General features: G+C 36.8%; 1 pseudogene; it reads right to left on the bottom strand.

Annotated features, from left to right (window-relative positions):
- Nucleotides 1-14,637: 14,637 nt before the first annotated feature.
- LOC111991663 (uncharacterized) lies at nucleotides 14,638-22,222 on the bottom strand (annotated as a pseudogene).
- Between the last annotated feature and the right edge of the window lie 2,177 nt (nucleotides 22,223-24,399).

Here is a 24,399-nt window from a genome sequence, read left to right on the forward strand (position 1 = left end):
ATACCTGGAGAAATATGAGACTCCTACCTTCACTCTTTATGATGGGAGGAAAGTGAATGCAATTGAGCATGTCAATAAGTTCCTTGATTCTATGGGTCCTTTTGTTGGAAATGGTGATCTTTGCCTATGGGAATTCTCAAAATCTCTTATCTATAGTGCTTACACATGGTACTCCACTCTACAGCCAGGTTCCATTGCCACATGGGATAACTTGGTTGAAAGTCTCTACTCAAAGTATTTTCATGGGGAGGAAAAGGTTACTATCCTCACTCTTCACAACACTAAGCAAAAGTCCTCTGAAGGACTCCTTGATTTCATCTGGCGGTTCAAAGATGCTACTCTTGATTGTTATGGGTAGTTTAAAGAGCAAGAGCTGGTTAAGATTTGCATTGACAACATGTCCCATGAGTATCGGGCCCATTTGGAGAATCTTGATATTATTCAGTTTACCCAGCTACTGTAGAAAGCTTGAAAGACAGCCGTATTAGTCAAGCCTTCCATCGCTGAAAAGCCCAAGCCAGAAAAGAAAAATGCTCCTCAAGCTCTCACAGTCTCCACCAATGAACCAATGGTGGGAGAGAAGTGAAAAAGGGAAGAGGAGGAAGAGTACCCTCCCATACCATGCACCGATGAAGAAATGAATATCGTCATTGACAAATAGATGGCTGATGGGGTACTTAGGCCCTTCAAGCCTATCCGAGAGCCTACTTTGGAAGATATGCGAAAACCCTTTTATTGTCAGTATCATCGATATGTGGGTTATGGAATTAGAAATTGTAGAGCAGTTCGGGGAACATTTCACAAGAAAATTTCATATGGCACTTTGAACCTCACTCGTGAGCAAAAGGTCCAGCGGAACCCATTGCCTTAGCATCACAGAGGGAAAGCCACAGTCGCTGTACTTTTTCATACTGGGCTGTTGAGAATGAGACTGTCAGCGGTACAAGCATGCCTCCAGTAGCTATCTTTGCTCTTCAAAGAAGCCCTACCTTTCGAACTTTGTTGAATCAATTGGGGCTCAAAGAGGAGTAAAGGAGAGCAGCAACTGAAGCTCTTATATCAATCATTGCCAACTCTGGAACTCACTGCCTCACAGCTGAAGTTCATGCCAACTGTGCCTTTCTAAAGACTACTAATGTCATCACCTTCACCGACGAAGATATGGAGGTACAACACCCTAAACATAGTAATCCATTGTATATTACTGCTTAAATTAATGATGTTCACATAAGAAGGGCACTAGTCGACACCGGTGTATCACTTAATCTTATTCCAACCAGCATACTCAAAGCAGCTGGGATCCCATTCAGTAGAATAGCTAGGGCTCCTATTGAGGTTTTTGGCTTTGCTGGAATTCATGAATGCACTATCGGGAGTATACAATTAGTTCTTAAAGTGGGACCCATTTTTGCTCTCACCAAATTTCATGTTATCGACTTGCCCGTTTCTTATCATGCTTTACTTGGGAGGCCATGGCTCCATAAACACAAGCTTGTGCCATCTACTTACCACCAATGTGTCAAGGGAATATTTAATGGTAAGCCCATATGCATCCCTACTAATCCTACGCCATTTGATATATTTGAGGCACATTACTTTGAGGCTACTTTCTATGATGAGCTCACCCCAAGCGGGGAAGATTCTACTTCGAGGCCCATTGGGATCCTTTTACCCAGCTGGCAAGACATTGAGAATAATCCAGCAATAGACATGAGGTCTTTCCTTGAGCAAAGGAAAAAGAAAAGAGAACGTGGAGAAACCCCTAGCAATGTCTCATAGCCATGATGCATACAAGTCCAGCTGCTAGATGGTTGTTTGGGGTATTGTTTATGACGGTATGCAGGGCTTAGTTGTCTTAAGCAGAAGGGTCCCAAACTAAATGAAGCAAGCACTGCACCAACTTGCTGTTATACTCAAGAAACAGAAACCCCAGCGGTAGAAGAAAATCTGCCCAGCAGTCTGGCAGAACTGTCTGAAGAGCCTCCAGCGATAACCAATTTTTCACCCGATGTGGAGCTGGAAACCATTAATCTCATTGATGATCCTAATGTCCAGCGACCAACTTTAGTTAATGCAACTTTGCCACCGTTGGAGAAAGCTCAGCTCATTTCATTATTAAAGAAGTACAATGATGTCTTTGCTAGGAGTACCATGAGATGCCCGGTTTGGATCCTAACCTAGTAGCACATGCTCTTAACGTGGAACCAAGGGCAAAGCCATTAGTACAGAACATGCGGACCTTCCATCCTGATGTTGAAGCTCAAATTATTCAAGAAATCCAGAAACTTCTCACAACTGGTTTCATTAAGCCCATCATACACCCGACGTGGCTTTCAAACATTGTACCGGTCAAGAAAAAGAATGAAAAAAATACGATGTTGTGTTGACTTCCAGAATCTTAATAAAGTATGTCCCAAAGATGAATTTCCACTTCCAAATATAGATATGCTCATTGATTCAGCTGTTGGGTATGCTATGTTTTCATTCATGGATGGCTTCAGCAGTTATAATCAGATCAAAATGTCATCCAAAGATGTAGCCAAAACAACTTTTTGAACTCCTATTGGTAAATTTTACTACATCATCATGCCCTTTGATCACAAAAATGCCGGAGACACATATTAAAGGGCTATGACCACAATCTTTCATGACATGATGCATAAAGAGGTTGAGGACTATATGGATGACATTGTTGTGAAGTCAAAGATAAGTGGAGATCATCTTGCTATCTTAAAAAAATTCTTTGAAAGGTGTCAACTCCACAAGCTTCACATGAATCCACTCAAATGTGCCTTTGGAGTTACGGCTGGGAAATTTCTGGGATTTCTTGTCCACCAAAGAGGCATAGATGTTGATCATAGCAAAATGTAAGCCATTACAACTATGAAGCCACCTGTAACACTCATGCAACTCAAAAGTTTCCTTGGTAAACTCTCATACATTCAGCGGTTTATTCTAGGTCTTGCTACCCTTACATCTACCCTTACACCACTGCTGAAGAAAGGAAAACCCTTCCACTGGGATTCCAGATCCTAGTAGACATTCTTCCAGCTACAGCAACTCATGACCAAACTACTAACCGTATGTGCACCCATACCAAGGAAACCACTCAAGCTGTATGGCTACCAATAACGAAGCAATAGTGGCACTCATAGCCCAAGATGATCAAGAAGGGATTGAGCGACTAGTTTAATATGTTAGCAGAAAGTTAAAGGATGCTGAAACTCGCTATCCAAGGGCTGAAAAGGCTTGTCTGGCTCTGATATATGCTACCCAGTGGTTGTGTCATTATCTACTAGCTCACACAGTATAGCTCTTAACAAAATCTCATCCAATCCACTCACTCTTGAGGTGACCGATCTTTCTGAAAGGCTAGCACAATGGCTCTTGCAATTATCTGAGTTTGAGATCATAGCAATCACCTTAACAGGGGTCAAGCCATTGCTGATTTACTATCAAACTTTCCTGGTGAAAACAGTTAGGGCATTACTGATGATGTACTTGGAAAGCTGCCAGCAGTTGCACTAGTGGAAACAGCTGGGGTTGTTTGGACTTTACATTTCGATGGATCCTCTACCACTTTTGAAGGAAAGGCTGGAATAGTCCTATCCAAAAGTACCGAAGAGATAGTGGCTATGTCATTCAAGCTTGATTTTCCATGCACTAACAATATGGCTGAATATGAAGCATATCTTACGGGCCTAGCGGTGGCTCATGAAATGGGTATCAAACATTTTCAAGTAATTGGAGACTCAAATCTGGTTGTTTGCCAAGCTAGAGGAGATTTTGCCCTTAAAGAACCATCTTTAACTCCTTATAGAGCTATGGCTCAAAGGTTGGAGGACTCTTTTGAAGAATTCAATATTGAACACTTTCTAAGGTCCGACAATCGCTTTACCGATGCTCTAGCCACCTTAGCGTCAAAGGTTAAATTTGAAGGTGCAACTGCAGATGTTACTATTGTGAAAAGGCCAATCCCAGTGGTGCAAATGCTGAAGAGTTCTCTGATCAACCACTGGGACAGAAAAATTGGTGGTCTTCCATTAAAGAAGCACTATTATCATCAGATGAGAAGGATCATTTGAAGCTACTTAAAGATTATGCTCTAATGGCAGGAGAGTTGTACAAAAAACTTCCTAGAGGAGTTCTAGCTAGATGCTTGAGTCCTGGTGAGTCCATTAAGCAATTAGAAGAAGTTCATGAAAAATCTTGTGGCCCCAACAGTTTTGTCAGTCTCTACAGGCACATCCAGTAGTTAGGCTATTACTAGCCAGAAATGGGCAAACAAGCTACCATTGTCCAAGAACAATGCACCAATTGCCAAAATGCATTTGATCGGATGGAATCATGTGCAATCCTTACCACCAACGATTGGTGTGTACCCTTCCTTGAGTATCTCATAGAAGGCATCCTGCCCGACAATCATGAAGAGGCCTACCACTTGAAAAAATTGGTTACTCTTTATTTTGTGGAAGGAGATATTCTTTTCAGGAAAGGGTTTAGTGGGGAGCCTTTGAGATGCCTAGGGACCCTCGAAGCCCAATCGATTATGCAAGAGGTACATGCGGGAGAGTGTGGTAACCATCAAGGCAAAAGGAGACTTCTCCAGCAGTTGCTCAATCTTGGGTATTTCTGGCCCACCATGAAATAAGATGCAGTTGAATGTGTGAAAGACATGTCATACTTGCCAAGTCCATGGGAATCTCATACATACTAAACCCACCAACCTCTCACGACCTAATAGGCCCAATCAATCCACCATCCAAGGGTCATATTTGGATACTAGTGGCCACCGAATACATTACAAAGTGGGTTGAAGCCATTTCCCTAAAGAAGGCTACAGGCCTAGCTGTTGCAAATTTCATCTGAGAGCACATAATTTGCAAATTTGGCATCCCTCACAATATTGTTACTGATAATGGCACTCCTTTTGTCAACAAAGATATACGGAAATTGCTTAACCATCGCCACATCAAGCACCGCAAGTCCACTCCTTATTATCCACAAGGCAATGGCCAAGCGGAAGCTACTAACCGAGTGCTATTAAGAATTCTCAGCAAGATGGTGCATGAATATGAGGGTGTCTGGATAGAACACCTGCTGGAAACTCTGTGGGCGTATCAAAGCTTAAGCAAAACAGCCACCGGACTATCACCATTATCCCTTATATATGGTACCGAGGCTATATCTCCAGTTGAGCTATTGGTTCCCACTCCAAGGGTTGTTCATGGACAAGACATAGACATAGATGTTGCCACTTGTGCAGAAATCAGAACTACAGACCTTGAAACCTTGGAAGAGACGCGAAATCTTGCCTATAATCACACTTAGTGGTATCAGCAACAGATGGCCAATGCTTACAACAAGGCCATGAAATCCATGGTTTTTGTCAAGGGACAAATGATTTTAAAGGTAGTTGATCATATTAAGAGGAATCTCTCAACACCCTCTAAGTTTGCCCCAAGTTGGAAGGGGCCCTATCTCATAAGGGAAGCTAGTGCCAACGGTTATTATCGTCTAGCTTAACAGCTGGGCATCTTGAACCAAAATAGTCATAAACACAATAAGTATTTTCAAAATTATGTATATGATTCCTATGACTATATTTTAGCTTGAATATACTATTCTTTGATAAATGAAGCATTTTTCACAAAATAAATAAATGTTCTTGTGCATAAACAAAGACAACTTGGACAGCTGGGGAAAATATCAAACTACCACATAAGATTCATATGGCTGGTGCACCTTTACACAAAACACAGCCTACATAGCTAAATAAACCCAAAATACATAACATGTTTCATTACATCATAATGTAAAAACAAACTGTCCAAAATACCAAGCTACTAATAATGATAAAAAAGCTAGTCAAATAAGCCATCACCAAAGGTTTCCGCTAAGGAAGAAGCACCTCCAGTTGACGAGGACCGCATCATCTCATCTCACTGACTCAACAAAAATGAAAGCTCAGCTCTCTTTGTTGCAATTTCTCTCTCAAGATCAGCTATCTTCACTGTGAACTCATCATCTCGAGCAATACAAGCCTCGACAGCAACCCGAATCTTATCAAGGATGAATTGAACTCCAAACTTTATGAACAACAAGTCCTTAAGAGCATTTCCACTCAAGTGCCTTCTTCAAGTTTGAACTCTCAAGCTTTGTACACTGCATATCCAGCAGCACTGCAATGAGCAATTGAAGTCCAAATTTTCTCAATGAAGCACCTAGCTTCCATCCAGCCATGACGTGTGGGTGCTTCCTTACAATTGCTGTCAATAGTGGCTGACTTTCTACAGAAATTTCAAATTGCTAGAACATAACGGTATCAGTTGAAAGGGGATAGAAGTTAGTTTCCGCTTTTTCATTCTCTTCATCTTCTGCAAATTTCTCCAAGAATTCTTCAAGGCTCATTCCCTTGATGGCAGCACTAGAAGACTCAACCCGTAGCTCTGCAAAAAAAAGGCATGGTTATGTCCCCAGCAATAATAGAAAAGCAGTCACATAGCCAAGTGTTATTGAACAAGAAGCTTGCTTTACTATTTACATGAATAACTCAAATACATCATACCTGGAGGTCCTTTGCTTTGGTGAACATCATGCCCTCACATCTCTGTACATGTTCCACCCATTGGATAAAACCACAGCTTCAAATATCTTGGCATCCTTCAAAATCTGACAAAACCCTTTATCGGCAATCTCTTGCTTCACCTAATCCAACCAACCAACGGTTGTGCCACAAGGACCCAAAAATTGAATAGGAGCTGGTAGAAGCTTTTTCTACTAGAACCGTAAGTCTAGTATACGAGAAGCAGCTAGGACCCACGTTGTCTCAGGACTAAGGGCTTCACCTTTCAAAATTCACTTCTTTGGCACCTCGGGTAGGCTGACCTTAGGAACCCTAACTACTGGGAACAGAGAAGATGAACAATACCAAGGGTCTTGCAGTGGCAGTAAGGGCTCCCCTAGCCTAACCTCCACCTCATCACCCCCAGCAACTGCTTCAGCCACGCCCCCAATTGTAGCCTCACTTTTTGTCACAACCACCCTAGCAATACTAGCATCACCAGAACCTAGCAGTTCTTCTCCTTCAATCATGACTCACAGAACCAGAAATATTGTTTCCAAAAAAAAAAAAAAGAAAAAAGAAAAAAGAAGAGGCAAAAGAACACTCACTGCCAGCACAGGAAGCAAAAGAAGCTATGGGTCTTTCTCTCACTTGGCCAAAATCAACAAGGGAAGATAGAAAAAATGCAGTTTCTCACTAAACCTTGGCCACCGCTCTCTGTCTCTCTCACTCTTAGTTGAAAACAAGGAAAAGGAGTAAGAAAAGGCTCTGTTTCTCTCTCTATTTTGCTAAGAATCTCAGTCACTCTTTCTGCATTGGTTGTAGTTGATGTTACTCTCTCACTCTTGGCCAAAAGTAAGAAGAAGTAGAAAATGTGCTCTCTCTGCATTAATCTCTTCGTTTTTGGGTCCAAGCAAAAAAATAAAAGAAGAAATCGCCAAGGCCAGCTTTTTACTGGTAAACATGATAGGTGCAAATGACAAGACTTGGGGAAGAGACTAGCATTTAATGCAAAAAACCTAGAGAGTAACTGAAGACCCACTAAGTGCTGAACGTGGGAATGTTGCAAAAGCCACTATTCATAACTACCACCAAAATTTAAAACTCGCACGTGTGACCAAACAGAAGTTGCTCACACGTGACTCGGGGGGCTAAATGTTGAGGTACAAATTTTCGTGCCCTAATTTCTTTAGTCCACTCACAAAAATCCCCACACAAGCCCATAAATTATTTTGAGCCCACATAAGTATTCCCTATATACTACCCAAATATTCTCCATGTTAGTGGGCTCCCATAAATATTCCATATATAAGCCCCATAAATTGCCTTGGGCCTTCTCACAAATATTACCCATTATGTCCCACATATTATCCAACTTGGGTTTTATCAAAAATACTCACCATATTGCTACCAAAATTGACGCACAAAATTATGCTATCTCCACTCTAAAGCCTGTTACGATACGGCACCTCTAAAGCCCGTTACGATACAGCAATATTTTTACAAAGTCCTACAAAGCCCAAATATTAATTTTGCACTATTTTACAAAGCCCAAATATTAATTTGACACTTATTTTACAAAGTCCAAACATTAATATTTGACACTATTTTACAAAGCCCAAATATTAATTTGGCAACTATTTTATAAAGCCCAAATGCTATTTTAGCACAAATTTACAAAATCAAATATTATTTTGACACTTGTTTTACATATACTAAATCCCTCACCCATGGGAAATATAATTACTCATCCCTTAAGAAATACCTCTCTTATAAAATTTATAAAAGCCCATGTATATCACCCGTGGCAAAACTCTTCATTTTGTAGGGATAATCAAGCCCAAAGAAGCTCAACTACGAGACCCAGCTGAGCCAGCCCAGCCCAGCCCACACACAAATCCCAACAGCTGAAGCTCACATGAGCTGACTAGTTAAAATTTGGCACAACTTAACAGCTAGAGCCCATTGCCATTAAGTCCCAGCTTGTCCAATCAGATCAGAAGAGGACACGTGTCCATCAAGGGTTGAACCTTTCATTCACAAGCTGAAATTCCATCATTTCTCGTTTGACATAAAGCTGAAGGTGACATGACAAAAAATTGGGAAGTTTCAGCCAGCTATCCCTTCTTTCTTCTCCAGCCCATTCGGTTAAGAATTAAGAGCAGTCATGACCAGGCCATGAAAGCTCCTGAAAAACTTGAAATCAATTCATTTTCATACCAAAAATGTGTACTCTTTGGTTCATGGACCAAGCACATGAACCCCAAATGGGGAAACTTAGAAAAATGTGGTTTGGAGGGCACCAAGGGAATACCAACAGAGTTCCTAGCAAGGGCACCAAGATTGACACCTGGCTTGGGGTGATACAATCTGGCCTGGGGAGCTTTGATTCTAGTAGTAGCATAACCAAGATCATTAGCCTAAAGCATGCTTTAATCCCATCAGCCAAAGCTAACCAGCATTCAATACTAAGTTAGAATCTCACTGTTATTACCCAAAATAGCAAGAACCTTCTAAAAGTTGAGCTTACCACTCTTAGCTAAAATCCTAGGAACGATTCTCTAAAGATTTTTTGAAGATTGAGGTAGATTTAGCAAAGATTATTTGCTAATTACCCCCTAAAACCCAACTATAAATGGAACTCTCCATTAATGCTTCACCAACACACCAAGAAATACACCCATAGAGAGGAACTCTTCATTAACTTCTCTATTTTAGCCTTCCCCAAGCTCTAGCAAGGTTCTAAGTCACTGAGCTCTCAGCTTCAAGCATAGAAACTAAGTTCTCTAGCTCCTAGCTCAAAAACACCCCTCATACTTTCACTTAAAAACACTCAGCTACCCCCCAGCAGAAAGTCCCAGTAGCCTTATTATACACTCATACTCATTACTCATACTACTCACAAATGACTCATTTTACTTACTACATATACTATATCCATGAGCATGCCATGGCACAATAATGATTTTGCTGCGCTAGTAGGAATCTCTCTCTCTCCCTTCATCTCACACTAAGTTTTTCTCATAATTTGTTATAATGGAACCCATGATATTTACTTATTCATTTACTATTGAAAGTTATGATGTAACTGTTACTATAGAATTTTTCCCTCATATTATTGTATCAGAAGACTCTTCTCCAAAGTCAATGGATGATGAGTTTGAAAATGTGGATACTTTCCTTAATTTGTGAAATAGCTAATAGTTGAAAGTTTATTATGTTTTTTTATTACTTTACCGCTGGGCTATTTTCTGCAAAAACGTTTTACCGCTAAGCTATTTTCTGCATAAACATTTTACTGCTGGGCCATTTCTTGCAATATGCTTTTTAATCATGTTGACGTGTTTGCTGTAGGGATTGTTTATGGGCCATTCTTGTTAGTTTCAGCCTAAGCCTAAGGCATAAGATACAGTGAATTCTTTGGATATTCACCGATAGCCTTGGGGTCATGCATTAAGCCCATCGTCGAGTTTCGGTTTAGGCCCCTAAGCCATTATAAATCTCATTTGTCAGAAGGAAATTTTTTTTGCCCCCAACAGGAGGTATCCTCCAAACCACGCAAGTCCATCATACAAAGTGCATGACCATCTTTAAACAAGCAGACACCCACACACATGCACAATGCAAACTAGCAAACCAAAAAGATAAACCAGACATTGCCAACATCCTAAGGGCATGATCCAAGCAAGGTTCAAGAAAAGAAAAGATCAAACATTGCCATACCCAAGGAACATGGCCCAAGCAAGGTACATGAAAAGAAAAGATCAGACATTGCCATATCTTAAGAATGCGGCCCAAGGAAGGTACATAAAAATAGAGCCCTAATCTAGAAAGCTATAGACATAGTTCTAAAAGAAAAGGCTAAGAGAGAGAGAGAGAGAGAGAGAGAGAGAGAGAGAGAGAGAGAGAGAGAGAGAGAGAGAGAGAGAGAGAGAGAGAGAGAGAGAGAGAGAGAGAGAGAGAGAGAGAGAGAGAGAGAGAGAGGCTAAGCCTCCTGATCTATTGATCATTTCTCTTTTTGGGCTTGCCCTTTCTGCTTGCATTTAAGAAGTTGCGCCCGCGCTTCAAGTGTACATCCATTTTTAAAAAATTGTTTAATTTTTAGAGTAAAAAATTATTTACAATAAAATTTAGAAAATAATTTATACATTATACTACATCTCAAAATAATTATATATTTCTATGTATTGTGTGAGTCTGTGATTAGTATTTATAAATTTACTGTTATTTTGGTTTATATCATATCCTCATTTGAGGACCAAATTGATGGCAAATTAAAATTTTAAGGATAAAAAATGAACTTATAAAACTTGAGGATTTAATTGGAAGTATCCCAAAATGTAGGGATTAAAAAATGGTAGTTACACTGTGAGTTTACTGAAATAAAAATATTAAAAAAAAAAAACCCACTAACTAAGCAAATCGGACTAGAATTTATTTATTTATTTTTAAACCTTTTCCATTGCATGATCCAAGGCCCAAAACTAAGATAGGCCACCCTCAGCCTAGATCAGCCACTCAATGGCCAAGATTTGACATCTCATGGCCAAATTAGAACCAAAGGGCGAACTCAGATCCACTCATCTCAAAATGCACACTTAAATTAGAAGAATAAATTAGGACGCTCTTAAATTCTTAATAAAGCAAAAGGTTCTATTTAAAAATAAAAATGGCAAAAGAATTTTTGGACATCATATAAGATCAACATTCTGTTAATTCTGCATCAAAATTCTGTTGCTTCTTGCCAAATAAAAGTGTCTTTATGATAACTTGGCTCATTCCAACAGCATAAGGAAAAAAGTGTCCAGCACCTGGTAACTCATGGTATTGAATCCATGGAAGTTTTTTGGCAATAAAGCGCTGCAATTCAACATCTACAAGCTTATCTTCATCACCTTGCCACAAATGAACTGAGACTTCATTGTTAGGGAAGGGATTCTGAAGATCGATAGGACTGAATTCCCAATTCCCAAATCCAACCAGCAAGGTACGATGTACTGATTCAAATTCTCCTTGCTGAAATAAATGTGCCTGCAAAGACCCATTTAAGAGTGCATAATAAATGCTTGTTCTATAAATGTTTATTTTGACGCATACCTACTCGGGGGGTAAGAAAATAAGGATAAAATTTAGTTATAAAATTGGTTGTAGTTTAAAGTTACAATTTTCTTTTAAAAAAAATTAACATTACAATATATTTTGAAAATCTAACCATTGGATTGCATGTTCTTTACGCTATTAATATACGTGTCAAATTTTGTATCAATCAGACATTATTTACTATATAATCTACAAGTTTATATTTTATGCATAATTTTAAACTACAAAAACTAACAATTTATTGATAACATAGCCATTGATCTTTAATTTGTAGAAATTTTGCAAGTATGGAAGATATAAGAAGAAAATACAATCTAATGGCAAATTTATCAAAATTCACTTTCTATAAAAAAAATATTGAGTAAGGTTGTTGCCTTAAGCTATAACCAATTTTGTAACTAAATTTTGTCCAAAAAATAATTAGCATTGTTAAATGGGTTATGTTAACAAGTGCCTTTAGGGCAATTGATAATAAACTATTTCAGGAAAGTTTTGACTTCATTTTTATAGCAAATAGAAAAAACTGTTAAAACATTAATTGTTTTTTTTTTTCCCATAAAATTTTCCTAAAATGGTTCACTAATGAATGCCCTAAGGGAATTCTTTAACATTTTCATTATTAAATTACCGATTATCTCAAAAGTTTAGTTGTTAGAAAATTCTAAATTTAATCATTAATTTAAGCATAATTCTAACATGAAAAATTGTTCTCATTTTGAGAAATTCATTGTTGTAGGGTAAGAAATTGTTTTTGGTCTTAAGATAGACAACAACCCATTGGAATATTCTCTCTTTCTTTCTCCCTCTCTCTACAAATGTGATCTAGCTAGCAAAACCAAAAAGCTATTCCAAATTTCAAAGTAACATACAAGCATTCCCATCCGGTAATGCCAAAAAAAGAAGAAGCATTTTGCATACTCAAAGTTAATTTATCTAGTTTGCATTCTCATTTTAATAATACAACCTACATCCCAAACTCTATTTTATGACACATCATATTAAAATAATTTTAAAAAATTCTAATTTTATAATACGGCCACACTTAACTCACCCAAAACAAAAAGCACAATACCCGACACCTTAATAAAAAAAATTTTTAAAAAGAAATTAAACATACTATATAGTATGATCTAAATATAGTTCTTACTATAAAAGGTTTTATTTTACATTTTGGCTCCCAAATAAGAATGCTCTAAAAATTGTAGATTTAGATATGTACCATACAATTACCACATCATGTGAGATTTGATTGTATAAAGGATTATGTTAACGGATGCCCTTAGGACAATTATTAATAAACCAAATAGAAAAGTTTTGACACTACTTTCATGAGAAAGATAAAAAACTATCAACAACATTTTTTATTTATTCTCCCAATAAAATGTTTTTAAAAATAGCTCATAAACTAATATTTTTAGGGCATTGGTTAACATTTTCCTTACGTAAATTGTTTTTAACCTTTTAAACTTTTTTACCTATAAACTTTTAGAGCATTTGCATCAATCCGGTTAAATATTTCCGTTTATTTTATATTGAGAACCTACTTTTTCTATTTTACACTATCACTTTTTTAAAACACACACATCAATTTATCTATTTTACCATCTAATCTATTTAAATAATATTTTTTTATTAGTAGTTATTAATATCCCTATTTCATTTATGTATCTTTCTCTCTTTCATCTGAACTATATCTCTCAAATATCAATTCCAAAAGTCTCTCTCTCAGTCCTGCCTCAACTATCTTCCTCTCTCAAACACTCACACACAACGAAAGATCTAGCAGTAGTGCGGCAACAGATCAGTGGCAGCTGATTGGTCGCAGCAGCGGTCCGTTGGGTTTTTCATGTGGGTTTTCTGTTGGGTTTGGTTTTGTTTTTGGTTTGGGATGGTTTTTTGGTGGGTTTGAATTGATTTTGAGTTGGGTTTCCCGGTGGGTTTGGACTATTTTTGAGTTGGTTTCTAGGTGAGTTTGGCTTGATTTTGAGTTGGGTTTTCTAATTGCTTGCACTGATTTTGGTTTAATTTTCCATGGATTTTGGGTCAACTTTGAGGTGGATTATCAACTGTTCAAATAGTTTGTGTTGGTGTTGGTTGGGTGGTGGTAGGTTGTGGTGGTGGTGGTGCTACATTGGTGGTTGGGTGGTTATCCTTTGCTTCTTCCTTCTTCTTTGTATGTTCCACTGGGCTATTGTGAATGTTGGGGGAGAAGTAGTCTAACAGAGGAGAGATAAAAAAATAATAAAGAATTATTATACACAGCTACAATAACTATGCAAATATAGACAGTTATTGTAGCATATGTGCAAATATGCGCATTTTTACACCCATTGATATAGATAATTTTGAAAAAAAAAATTATGTAAATTTTGTCATTTTTTATATTTTAGAAGAGCGGGTGTGGATGCCCTTATATCTCTCTTGGAGACATTGCATTGGAACTTATCTCAATCCAAAAACGGTGGGACCTTTCACTACTCATTAACTTCTCATGGAAAGAAGACGTACACTTATGAAATAACTGACTCTCACTATCTGATACATACGATACGTAGATGCTAGAGGAACGCATTGAATGTACGGGTTCTTTTCCACATGTATAAACTTCCACTCCCAACCTATCTTTCCATAGCTACTTCCAATATATTCTTATTCATTAATGATCCTACATATCATCATGTGTATTTGTTTCTGAGGAGATTGTTTTCTGAAGTGTACTCATGACAATGCTATAGTTTCTTAATTTTGCTAGTGTCACCAATGTCCAACATCTCACATTTGTAATCTCATTGCTATCTAAAGACACATGGCTCACTAAATGCATGCCACATTACTCGTTTATGAATACTTTTTTTTCATTATTCTTTTATAGATGAAAGTTGTACGACTACAGTAGTGTTGTTAAATGATTTCACAACCAACTTTTAGGTTGAAATTCAAAACTATTGTACGAAATCACAACGGTTTCCTTTTCAAGTTGAGAGTGCCAACTGCAAGATAACAACAGAAATATTTGTAGAAAACTAGGCAGTTAACAACGTTGATTTCTTTTATGTTATACTCACTGAAGTTTCCTAAAGCAATTTTTTTTGGGCTGAAAATATTTACTCTTTAACAAATAAAAGAGAAAACGTTCAACTACCTACGTACCTTGTTGATTTGTGTCCCAATCTTTTTAGACATTATTTCTAAATCTTGTCGAGAGAAAATATCAGGGTTTCCGGGTACAGCACTTAACGCAGGAAACCACTTTTGTGTGTTCCATAAATAGGTTAGCCATGGTATGTAATGAACAACTCGAACTGTCCACTGGTCCTGAGGTAGTTGTTTGTAGTAAGCCTCTGTAGACAATTTGGGAGGCAGACCTTGCCACCAGTAGTTGATAACTGGTGCAAGTAGTGCTACTCCTGCTAACCTGTACACGTATGACAAAATGTATTTAAATTTGTTCTCTGTAGAGTTCAGAATAACAGGACAGCTTTCTCAAATTAAAACAATAGTAGATCATAACTACTAATTGAGATGTAATTAAATCTCAAATATGGTTCTTTAGAAACCTTTATTTAATTAATTATTTTTTTAAATGACCATTTTTGTTTCTTCACATGACAATTTTACCATGTTTTAAACTTTTAATGTTCTAGAGAAAAATCAAATAATATTTTCACTAATATTATTCAATGTATTAATTTCATATCAAGTTTTCCAAAACCAAAGGGTCATTCCAATTATTGTGTTTTAATACCAATTTTATTTTATACACAAAATCGAATAAATACATCATTAATTTTCATATCAAGTTTACCAAAACCAAAGGGTCATTCCAATTAGTGTTTTAATACCAATTTTTACTTCATACACACAATTGAATAAAAGTTATCATATACATTAGTAGACCACTTTAGAAAAATATTTATAGAGGGAAAAAAAAAAACAAAAAACTCTCCTCTTTGTAGGAGTGCTTTCTCTCATCCTTTACGAGTCTATCCCTCCTGAGGCTAGGCCTAGGGTATTAGGTTTTTTTTTTTTTTTTTTTTTAGTCCTACTGGAGAGTATTGGTGACAATGGCTAAGGATGTTGTGTCTAGATTGGAAAAAATGAAGCTGATGGTGGATGAAGAAGAAACAATAAAGATTGCTGATGAAGGCAGAAGAGAGAGATTGAGAGCTGCTCGCTAAGTTTGATTGGCAAGTTTCTTACATGTAAGCCAGCGACAAAAACTACATTGAAGAAAGCTTGGGGTTTGGAAGATGGAATGCAGATTGTGGAGGTAGGTTCAAATCTTTTCTAGTTCAAATTTAACACTGAATTTGACTTGGAGAGGATTCTCAAAGGTAGGCCTTGGACGTTTGACAACCAATTGCTTCTACTCACGAAATGGAGGAAGGGTATGAATGTAGATAATGTTAGGCGCAACCAAGCTTCCCTATGGGTCTAGATATGGGGCGCCCCTTTCGACATGATCTCAACTCGAATGGCCACCGAGGTAGGAAGCCGATTAGGTGAAGTGGTGGAGGTAGAACGACGACGGCCAAAGCAAGCTGAAAAAATTATTTTATGAGGGTCAAGGTTGCTCTATCGATATCAAAGCCATTACGCCGAGGTGGGTTCATAGCAGGTTCCGATGGGGAACAATTTTGGATAACTTACAAATATGAGAGACTACCCATGTTTTGTCACTTCTGTGGGCTACTCAGGCATGATTTGCGCCACTGCCCGAGTCATTTTTCAGTGACCAGGAGTGGAGGAGATGTGGAGTTTCAATATGGAGATTGACTTAAAGCTACAAGGGGCCGTTATTGTTCACCGCCAAAACGAAAGACAGAACGTGGTCATGTGCCAGACCTTAAGGAAGAAAACAGGGGCGATAATGACAAGAGGTAAACGTCACTGGTTTAAACCGAGACAGCGGCGGCCACAGGAAGCAAAGTGGGAAACCCTACGAAGAAGGAAAGAGGCGAAAACGGAAACAGCGAGAATCAGGGAGAGGAGGCGTTACAAAATCCCACAATTATTGTTGTTGAGAATCTGAATAAGGAAAGTGGCGGTGGGAATGGCATTGAAGAGAGTAACGTAAAAATAAATTCAAATACGGATGCCATGCTGGAAGTGCAACATTTTGACCAAAGAGACGTTCCCATGAAAAATGGGCCTAATAACCAAAAGGCCAAGCCCACTTGGGTGAGATTACGTCGCATGGATTATGGGCTGAAGGAAACAGAGGTTGGTGAAAAAATAAGTGCCCTGGGGAAAGGGATGGCTACGTAGATGTTGGAGGAAGACAGTAACAGAGACGATGAGGCACAACCTGGTAAGAGGGGCCAGGTAGAAGCACACGATGAAAACTCTAAGGAAATATCGGCGAGGGTGGTCTACCGCCCTTGCTAGGAACAATGAAGATATTAAGCTGGAACTGCCAAGGGCTTGGGAATCCTTGGACAGTTTGAAACCTTCGAAGTATTGTGAGTGACCAAGGACCCATGTTTTTTTTTTTTTTTTTTTTTTTTTTTTTTTTTTTTTTTTTCAATAANAAGAGGATATTGCTAAGGTGGCTTTGGAATACTTTGAGAATTTATTTCAGGTAAGAGCATGTGATAGGACTGATGAATGCTTAGATGCTGTATTTCCAAAGGCAACTCCAAATATGCAGCAAATCTTGTCACAAGAATTCAATGCAGAAGAAGTCAAAACAGCTTTATTTCAGATGGGACCAACAAAAGCACCTGGACTCGACAGTATGAATGCTTTATTTTACCAAAACTTTTGGCACATTGTGGGTGATACGGTGGTGAATGCTATTCTAGATTATTTAAATTGTGGTCACATGGTGCATGAAATAAACTATACTCATATTGTTCTAATACCCAAAACAAAATCTCCCCAAAAAATTTCTAATTTTAGACTTATCAGCTTGTGTAATGTTATTTACAAAATTATCTCTAAGGTGTTACCCAATAGATTGAAGCAGATTCTTCTTGATATTATTTCCCCAACACAAAGTGCATTTGTACCAAGCTGCCTCATCACTGATAATGTCTTAGTAGCTTATGAAACTCTACACACAATGCATGGGAGAAAAAAGGGAAAGAAGGGGTCCATGGCACTTAAACTAGATATCAGTAAGGCGTATGACCGAGTTGAATAGAATTTCCTACATGGTATTATGGAGAAGATGGGTTTTCCAGAGACTTAGGTGGATAGAGTGATGGTTTGTGTAACTACAGCTCATTTTTCGGTTCTTATTAATGGTACACCTTATGGTAATTTTTCGCCATCTAGAGGACTTCGTCAAGGAGACCCTCTCTCACCTTATCTCTTTCTCTTATGTACAAAAGGATTTACTTCACTCTTACAAAAAGCAAAATTGGAGGGTCGAATTAGAGGAGTAACTGTGTGTAGAGGAGCCCTACAAATTACTAACCTTTTGTTTGCAGATGATTCACTTTTGTTTTGCCAGGCCAACAAGCAAGAAGTGAAAGAGGTTACAGAAATTCTAAAGTTGTATGCTAGTGCTTCAGTGCAATGTATCAACCTGGAGAAATCATCAGTGTACTTTAGTGTCAATACTCCTATGAAATAGAAGAATTGGATAAAAGATGCATTGGGTGTTAAGGAAGTGGATTGTTTTGATTCTTATTTGGGTTTTTCAACGTTGGTGGGTCGAGCAAAATATCACACATTCTCCTATATTAAAGATAGGGTTTGGAAAAAGCTCCAAGGATGGAAGGGTAGGATGCTATCTAGAGCAGGGAAGGAAGTGTTAATAAAGGTAGTGACCCAATCTATCCCCACATACGCCATGGGAGTGTTCCAACTTCCTATAAGACTATGTGAGGAATTGGATGCAATATATGCCAGGTTTTGATGGGGACAAGTGTGGAATGAAAGAAAAATTCATTGGAGGAGTTGGAGCAAACTTACTGAATCTAAGAAAATGGGGGGAATGGGTTTTCGAGACCTTCGATTCAATTTAGCCATGTTGGCAAAGCAAGGGTGGAGATTTATACAAGAACATGACTCACTAATGTACCAGTGCTTTAAGGCCAGATATTTCCCACGAAGTCAGTTTTTGGAAGCCTCGGACTCACCTAATAGCTCATATGTGTGGAAGAGTATCATGACAGCACAACCGATCCTAAACAAAGGGTGTTGTTGGAGGGTTGGTGATGGAGCTGAAATCAAGGTTTTATCTGACAAGTGGATCCCTAACCATCCAAAAAATGGAGTGGTTTATCCTTTAGATGAGATAGGAAGAGACTGGTTATGTTTCTGAACTTATTGACCCGAACCTGAAATGGTGGAGAAGAGATTTTATCATGGCACACTTTCACAAGGTTGATGAAGATGCTATATTGTGATTACCATTGAGTCACAGACATGTCCCAGATACCATAGTTTGGTTACATAATAAAAAGGGAGTATGCTCTACAAAATCTGGCTATCATGTGGCGAGACAGGTTTTCAAAATAAAGGAATGGGTGGAAAGTTCCTCTGTGCCGATCGGTTGTCAGGTATGGCCTAAACTATGGAAGCTTCATGTGCCAAACAAAATAAAAGTATTTGTGTGGAGAGCTTGCCACAATATATTGCCCACACGTGATAATCTATTGCAGAGGAAAATTGTTAAGGAGGACGTTTGTATGCTCTGTTCAAGGGAGGCTGAAATAGGGGTCCATGCCTTGTGGGAATGTGTAGTAGCAAAAGATGTATGGTCGGGTAGTATGATTAGAATACAAAAATGCAATCAAGGGCAGCAGGATGTACTCCATTTATTTCAAGAGTTGTTAGGTAAACTATCCATAGCTGAGTTCGAATTATTTGTAGTTCAAACTTGGATTATTTGGAACCAAAGGAACACGGTGGTTTTTGGAGGTAAGCTTAAGGACTCGAAGTGGCTAAACAAATAGGCAAAAGAATTATTGGATGATTTCCATCACACACAGGGCTAGCTACGGATTCCAGTAAGTTGCCCAGGTGACTCTGTTTGGCATCCACCTCCAAATTCTGCTTTCAAGCTGAACTTTGATGCTGCGGTCTTCTTCGATTTGAGTTGCTCAGGTGTTGGGGCGATGATTCGGAATGAGAAGGGCGAGGTCATGGCAGCAATGTCAGCAAGAGGTCCACAGACAGTGCAGTGGTCGAAGTAATAGCATGTAGAAGGGCATTGGAGTTCGCATGCAAGGCAGGATTCACTGACTTGGAGGTGGAGGGAGATAATCTTAGTGTGATGAAATCGTTCGCTGCTTCAGAGACAGACCACCCATGGCTGGGTCATATCATCCAAGATATCAAATGGCTTACACGGGGTCTTCGAAAGGTGTCATTCAGCTACGTGAGGAGAGCAGCTAATTCTGTGGCGCATGGGTTAGCGAGATATGCAAAATATGTACACGAAGACATGTATCGGAGAGAGGACAATCCTCCTCCTGTGTTAGAAGCTCTGTATTATGATTTTTCGCAATTTAATAAATGAAAGTTTATTCCGTTTTCAAAAAAATAATAATAGTAAAAGTTATCATTATTTCTCTCTCTCTCTCTCTCTCCAATATTTTATTGAAAATAGTACACACTTTATATATAAATATATATGATGATGGAGGAGAGCAATTTTGAACGTTACATATCTCAGTTGGAAACATCAGAAAATGTCCGTTAAAGTTACAAGGCTCTTAGTGGCATACACTTTTTTTGTATGCATTATACCTACGTGGTCTTAATCGTTTATCTATTATTATAAAATATATATTAAATAAGGTATTATCATATGTTAATGTTTAAGATTAAGTAGGTATGGTATATAAAATAAATAAATAAATAAATAAGAGTACCATAGATTTCTCCATTATAAGATTATATGCACATCTGAAATATATTCACAATGGTTATATAGGCATAGCAGGATACTACTCGAGTGTAATGAACCCAAGAATAACACTCACAGTCTTTCCCACCAACTATCTAAAAGGGTTTGGTTAATGACACACATTAATAATTTATTTTGCAAAATTTTTTATGAAAAATTGAAAAAGTTGTCAAAAAATTTATTCACTTTTTCATTTTTTCATAAAATTTTTTCTAAAATGATTTACTTTAGTATGCCCTAAGGGCATACGTTAGTAAAACCTTATCTAAAATAAGATTTTGCTACACTACTTCCCCATATTTAAGGGAACAATTTAAGATATGTTTGGTAACTATTTTTTTTCCTTATTTTCTGTTTTCAGAAACAATTTTCTATTTTTGAGACTAAAAAACTTAATTGGCAACTCAAAATGGACAAAAAAAAAAAATTCTCAAAACTCAATTTGTGAAGGAAATTGAAAATATGCGAAATACTGTTTTTCAATTTCTAATTTTCATAAGTCAATGAAAACACGCATTTAATTTAATGAATCTGACTTATTAAATGAATTAACATTAGAGTTTAAATCTTAGTAACAACATATTTTAGTATTTTCTATTTTTTTTCTTCAAAAAACTATCTTTTTAATTTCAACTAATCAAACATATTTTTGATTTAAAAAATTCAAGAAAATGATTTTTTTATTTATATTCCCAAAAACAAGTTTTTGAAAATAAAAAACAAAAACGGTTACCAAACATAGCCTTAGTTTCCTCATACACTTATTTTATTTTATGTTTTTTTTTTAAAAGTGAGTGCGAGTGTTTAGAAAAGTTTAGGAAATGATATTTAAATGAAATATAGTTTAGAATAGAAAATTGGACATAGATGCTGCTGTTTTTTTTTTTTTTCATTCACGTCTCTTTTTGTTTTCTTGTTTCTTCCTTCTTCTTCAAAAGGATCAAGGTTAGCAATAGTACACTGCCAAAATGTGCTCATATAAGAACAGATTTATTGTTAAAGGAAAAAAAAAAAAAAAAATTCCTTTGATAGTTATATAAGAGCTAGTTCATACCTATGAGGAATGTACTTGAGGCAGCCCCAAACCAGATGGCTCCCAATAGAATAACCAATTACATAAAATATGGAACCGAGTTCCAACTGATCCACAAGCTCTTCGATATCTAATGCCAAACTTTTCAATGTTTGTTTTGGATGTGGATCACTTTCTCCATAACCAGGTTTGTCAAAAGACAAAATGTGTAGTCCAAATTCTTCAATAAATTCCTGAAAAGTATTTCCTTACACCATCAACTTTCACTAACAAAATAAGACAGTAATTTAGAAATTCAATGTAAATAAAAGAACACAGTACAGCACTTGAGGGAGGCTTTTCAAAATATAAGAGGATAATATAGAAATTAAATGTAAATAAAAGAACACGGTAGAGTACCTGAGGGAGGCTTTTCAAAATCACAGGACTATGTCTACAAGCACTTAAACCATGAACAAAGATAATCTTATATTTGGCCACGTACTTGTGCCGGCACTCCATGTTCCTTGTAAGCCAAATTCCTTCCATCCCTAAGCTTTATTCTAGGTGCTGTGATGGGTGGTCCCCCAGGTGAGCCACAAATTTTGGGAGGTGGTGGGCGGATGGCTCGATAAGCCCATCCTATTGTTAGCAACCCTATCAATAAGACCACAGCAAACATGGATATCTCTGGTCTTTGAAGTTGGGGAGGGAAGACTTACCCTGAAAAAAAGTAAGGGATATATATATATATATATATATTTTGACTACAAACTTGATTGTAGTTTAAAATTACTACTTTCTTTAAAAAAATTAACATTGTTACATATATTTAAAATCTAATTATTAGATTGTATGTTCTTTACGCTTTTAACATATATATCAAATTTTGTGTCAATCGAATGTTATTTACTATCTAATTCATAAACTTATTTTTTGCATAATTTTGGACTATAAAAGCTTACAATTTAAATAGTTGATTGATGATATAGTTATTGATATTTGATTTTAAGGAAATTTTGCAAATATGGAGGACGTAAGGAGATATTGAGTGTAATTGTAGTCTTAGGCTATAACAAGGTTTGTAGCCAAACTTTGTCTATATATATATATATATATATATATGGAGAGGTACTTGAGAATCACTTCAGCCACAAATAATTGCAATCGTGGAAATCTCTAGTAGCTAGCACTTTCCTTTTCCTATTTATTTATAGATTGAAAAATGTTAAAGTTACGAACTATTTTATAAATAGTTGATATGGCAAGTGTGCTACGACTTAAATAATGTTCCCAAGTATAAGATTGTTGTGTAGTAATAATCTCGGTGCATCCGAGGTTGAACCCACAAGGAAAAGGGAATTGATTAAAAAACCACAAGAGAATAAAATTAAAATAATAAAGTTTAATAGAAGATATTTTGATAGTTTAGTAAAGATAATTTAAATTGAGAGAAAATAACAATATATTAAGGTGCTGAGATTTAGGGATCCACACACAACACATCTATTGGTACTCTTAACAATATTTATTGTATAACTCAATTAAAATTCATACGAAGGATGATCTTAGTCGGATGATTTAACAATAAGAACTCAAGAATTAATTTTATAAGGTAATTTCATGTAATTAATTGATTTTAGGTAAAACAAAACTAGTGAATTAGTTTTCAGGGAATACTAAGCATTTAATGTGCTCGAAGTTTACAATAAATCAAAGAATTATACAGAACTAAAAAATTTTGATTATGAGTTGAGTTTTCTAATTGCTTGTGTTGATTTTGGTTTAGTTTTCCATGGATTTTGGGTCAACTTTGTGGTGGATTATCAACTGTTCAAATGGTTTGAGTTGGTGTTGGTTAGAACATTGCGGTGGTGGTGGTGCTACTGGGTGTTTATCCTTTGCTTCTTCCTTCTACTTCTTATGCTCTGCTGGGTTGTTAGGAACATTGGGGAAGTAGTTTGATAGAGGAGAGATAAAAATAATAATAAAGAATTATTATACATAGTCGTGCAGAGATATATATATATATATATATATATCGTTACTGTAGTAAATGTGCAAATATGCACATTTTTATATTACTAATGTAAGTAATTTTGAAAAAAATTTGTGTAAATTTTGTCATTTTTTTAATATTTTGGAAGCAACAGTGTGGATGCTCATCTCTCATGGAGACATTGCATTGAAACTTATCTCAATCCAAAAGCGGTGGGACCTTTCACCACTCATTAACTTCTTTTGGAAAGAAGACTTATGAAATAACTGGGAGAAAATGGGCAAATGTCCCTTTCAAAAAAAAATTCAGCATTTTGTACTATTTCTCAAATTAATTAGAGAAATTTTCCTCTTTTACAACTCGATTTTCTTAAAATTGAGTTATATTAAAAAAAAAATTTTGGAGCCCTATAGCGGCGTTTTTAAAGAGCCTATAATGACATTTTAAGAACCTATAGTGGCGTTTTGTAACTCAATCTCCATGAAATCGAGTTACATGCAATTTTTTTTTCTTTTTTTTTTTACCTATAACTCGACTTCATGGAGATTGAGTTACAAAACGTCACTATAGGTCTTTAAAATGTCACTATAGGCTTCTTAAAAGCATTGCTATAGGGCTTAATTAACTTGATTTTGAGAAAATCGATTTTTAAAAAAGAGTATTTCCCTAATTAGTTTGAAAAAAGAAACAAAATGCTGAATTGTTTTTTTAAAGAAAGGCAAAGGCCAATTTTTTTCGAAATAACTGAGAGTCTCATGATCAGAATCAGACATGTTATGTAGATGCTACAGGAATGCATTCAATGTACGTTTTCTTTTTGAAAAGCTATATATCTACTGCATTAAATATGAAGATGTCCT

The sequence above is a fragment of the Quercus suber genome, unplaced genomic scaffold, assembly GCF_002906115.3.
Source record: "Quercus suber isolate HL8 unplaced genomic scaffold, Cork oak 2.0 scaffold_404, whole genome shotgun sequence".
Classification (NCBI taxonomy): Eukaryota; Viridiplantae; Streptophyta; class Magnoliopsida; order Fagales; family Fagaceae; genus Quercus; species Quercus suber.